Source organism: Camellia sinensis, chromosome 12 (genome assembly GCF_055761805.1).
Source record: "Camellia sinensis isolate YWXY chromosome 12, ASM5576180v1, whole genome shotgun sequence".
Taxonomy (NCBI): Eukaryota; Viridiplantae; Streptophyta; class Magnoliopsida; order Ericales; family Theaceae; genus Camellia; species Camellia sinensis.
Window position 1 is genome coordinate 29,960,989 of NC_138972.1, and position 4,509 is coordinate 29,965,497.

Consider the following 4,509-nt stretch of genomic DNA (forward strand, 5'->3'; position numbering starts at 1 on the left):
ATCGATTGGTCATTGATTGGTGCACTTCTGGGGGGAAGATTTGCTGCATAAATTCAACTACCGCATTCAAGTCATGGACAATCAAATCAGCTTCGGTCATGGGTTTGTTCCCAATAAAAACTGAGAAGATTAGTTAACGTAGCAGTCGACTCGGCTCATTTCGAGTTGGGGCATGGCCATTGGCAGTTCTACTATTTCCTTTTTTTTTTGGATTCTACTTCTGGGCGATCTGCTTTGCTCGTCCCTCCTAACCGTCCCCTGTTGCCTAGGCAACCGATGTCCATTTTGCTTCTCTGGTGCCACGGTCTCCTTGCAAACAAAATCGTTGGGCACTTCTTGACTCATATCTGCGTCTAGTTCTGCCAAACTATTTTCCTCTCCTTTGCTAATAAAGAACAGCCTTCCTAACATACACGGCTCTGTGAGTTTCGATGGAGGAAAGTATTGCCTCTGCGTTTTGTGTTGCACCAGTGACAGAATGTGAGGCACGACGAACCTTTCAAAAAAACTAAGCCTTTTCGTAGTAATTATAGTTATGATGGATCTACTTAAAGTAATTAACTACTTATAGGTTCATTGGGCACCTAGCTTTATATTAACTACATAGGCATTACTTTTAATACCACCAAAATGAGTCCACGTGTCCGATGTCCCATTAATCATTAGTGCATGCCGCCGACGCATATCACGTGTAGTCGGCCCATTTCTCGGCATCCCATGTGTTCGTTTCAACAGGGGAAAAGGTAGATATATTAATCTATTCAAAAAATAAGTTGTATGAAATCACAAAAAGGTGCCAAATTCAGATATTATATCCTATTTAGATATTTGAATCTACTTGGATTTCGGCATTACCCTACCCGCAACTCAGCATGCCTTCGTTCTCAACCAGGGCAGGGCCAGATATGAATCTATTCGGTAGATAAGTCGTATGAAACCACATAAAGGTGCCAAATTAACATTGTATACCCTGCTTGAGAAACGACAACTCTATCACTCGACTTTCGTTTGGCCTTCAAGCCTAGGCTCATAGAGTCACGGTTAAGTCGACCCCTGTTTTTACCCTTGGGCCATGTTTGTTTGGGTGGACATGAGCTTGGGATTGGACTAATAGTCCAATAAAATTATTAATCCGATGTTTGGTTAAACAATTAAATTACGGACTAATTATTTTAAACTTAAATATTAGTTAAGATAGGATACGTCCGCCCAAACAAACATGGCCTTGGTGTCCTAATCATCGCAAGGCCAGGTGTGTGAATATATTTGGCAATTAACTCTACGTTTGCGAAATCATAGAAAGGTGTCGAATTAACATTGTTTAATTGCATCAATAATAACATTATACCGATTGTACAAATAATAGTTCAGACGTATGACAAGTATAGTTAAATCACACCCATTTATAGAAGACATTTTTTGTGCACAAAAGATTGTTTTCATTAATAAACTGACTTGTTACAAGTGTTTGTCACTTTATGTATGAAAACTACCCTAGTATATCATTAAAAAAATTAAAAGAATTTTTTTAAAAAAAATAGCAACAAAAAGCACCAAAACATAAAACAACAACTTTGGACTTATATTCTTCACCTCATCTTCATTTTGGATCCGACTTCAAAGGCTCAACATCTTCTTGCTCAAATGGAATTGGCACATCCAGTGAAACTTGAGCGGCCACAATGCCTTAAGCTAGCCATGTTTAAAACCTTGGTTCTCAAACTTCAAGGCCTCGTCGGCGTACTTTTCCACTGCCGACATCTCCTCCTCATCAAAGGCCTTAGACGCTATTTTGCCTCTCCCATAGCCTTATTTGCTTTTAGCAGCTCGACCCTAAGCTTCTCTAGGTCTTCTTCACCATTTTTAAAGCGATATCAAAAAGATTTGCCATTTCTTCGGTATCGTAACGACGTAGGTGGACGTGTTTTGTCTTTTTCTTCATCAACGGTGGCCCTTTTTTGTTCCTCATCAGCACTCTTCGCTTCGGTTTTAGCTCTCTACGTTCCTATGTCCAATTCTGCAGCTGCCAACTTTGCATTACCTTGCTTAGCCGCCATTCCTACTTTGAGTTGATTGATTAACTCGACAACATCGTGATGGCAACGGTTGATCTCAGCAATTCATTCAACAACCTGCAAAAACAAAAATAAAAAATTGATTGAATTTTTTTTTTTTTGTTGAGGTTTTATTGAATTGCACATTTGTTGAAATCAACTCACCAAAATAGCCGATTACGCGATCATAGTGATCGACACAACGTCCTGCTCGACGCAGAACGTTACCTTGTCCAAAGAAAGAGTGATGGCAGTAGCCATACTTAGTGCAACGCCAGGCTCCTTCACCACCAAAGCGCCCATTGGGATGAACAATCCCTTTATCTTTGGCTAGATAAGAAACGGCGCCGCCAAGTCTAAGGCAGGTAAAGATCTTGGTCTGTTTTTAATTGGTTGCTTGACCAACTAAGTGGACTCGGTGGGGCACTTCGTAACCCTCTACTCGGCCACTATTTCTTCAGTCACAAGCTCAAATGTTGGTTGTGCTGATTCAGTAGGGACAAACTGAGTAGCGATTTTTTTTGATTGGGTCACCATCGGCGGGGATACCTCTTGGCTACCACTTGCAGCACCCGTTTTTCTTTTCGCCACCATTCTCTCGGCGTTTCTCTTCTTAGCAAATTAGGCGAGCGAAAGAGACTCACCTGCCATGTCTTTGGCTTTGGACCCAGACAGATCGTCTAAGTCAAAAAATATATCGGCCTTTTCCTGAGTGCCTTCCAAATCAACTCGAGTGGGAGACAGGGCTAATTCTAGATCTCGTCAAGGGTTGGATTCTTCACTTTCGACAATCTCGATAGTCGAATTGTCGCCTTGCTACACTTGCTCAGCATCTTGCTTATCGATGCCTTGATCTACTTGCTCAGCACCTTGATTTTCTTCTTCGGTATTCTCTTTGCCACTCTCACTATCCACTACTTCAGTTATTCCTATGTCCCTCAAGTTAACGTAACTTTCAAAAACCAAAGTGGTAAGTTGTTGTTCTCCTTGAGGAACGGGAATATGATCGGCAACAGCAAAAGTAGTGTAAGACGGATCGTATCTCAAAAAAATGTGGGCAGCACAGCCTTGTCCTTCGAGATTCTCCGGGCTTGTATACTTAAGAGCATAATTGACTTGGCCAAAGTGATTTCGTCCTCTGAGGTAACCGCCTTCTTAAGATCGTTACCTACAAGAAAAAAAATTTCTTAATACATTGGTCACCGAATGGAACTAAAAATAACTTATGAATTACTCGGCCACCTAGTTTCCCTTTTTGCCTAGGAATTGGGTCCGAACGGTCTTCCTCTGCGCCGAATTCCCAATTTCCATTGACTAGGACCATGACATCATCAGCCCTCTTTCTTGAGTTGGCAAGCATGGTCACTAGTTGGTGATTCGTGTCTTTGGCCCTAAGGAAGAATCGCCCTAGCCGGCCAGATGATTTGGCAAAGGTGTAGTAGTGTCAAATAGTAGGGATGCCCAGATTAATTTGTAATCGGCGGTTGAGTGCTACGACGCCCATGTTTACTCGATAGAAGTTTACATTCGGTTTGTAAGGGAATTAACTGCTAATAACGAAGAACAGCTTGACGAAAAGGGTAAAAGGGAAATCTTACTCCGCCTTTGGTAATAGCTAATAACGAAAACACTATGGTGCTAGTATCCGTTCTCTCCATGTCCACCATCGTGTTTGCAACGAACTCTATTCGAATCGTCAAGAATAAAATAATGGCAGCGAAAAGCGGCAACCTTGCTTTCAGAGAGCAAAGCTTTCAAGTAGTTTGCTAGGGAGATGTTGAAAAATGGACAAACAAAAGGCAAAAAGATGGACCAAAGGCGAAGCAAAATCGAAAACTTAAGAAAAACACAAGTAAGATGAAAAGAAAGGTTTAGAAGACTTACAAGATGAAAATGAACAGTGTTTGAACAAATAAAGCCTGCGACAATTGCAAATCAAGTGGTAGAAACTGAAGGGGTGTGAGAATGAAGTCTTTTCGGAAGCAAATGGGAAGAGACTGCTGATTTTGAAATCACAATAAATATGGAGTCAGAGAGAGTGAAGAGGCGGGAAGCTTTACATATTTCCCATCAGGTCCCATCCATCAAGTTAGGTGTGATAGTGTGTCCATCACGCCTCTGAATTTCTAGGCATGAGATATAATTCATTTCAAGCATCCATGTGAAGCCAGTCTGACAGTAGTCGAGCACGCAGCCCACTCGGCATATGAGTTAACCAGGTACTCGGGAGGCAATTGTGGGAGCCGAGTAAAAATAAATCTAAAACGACAAATAGAGTATATCCCAGCCCATCCGAGATGGGCCAAATGAGGCCAATGTCCACTGGACTCAAAGACATAGCCGAATAGATACAAAAACAGGATGAGGAGAGCACAGAGTTAAGGGTACTTGGGCCGCACGTTTGAGCCAAGTACATTGGATAAATTGGCTAGACCTAAGCTATCCCATTCTAAAA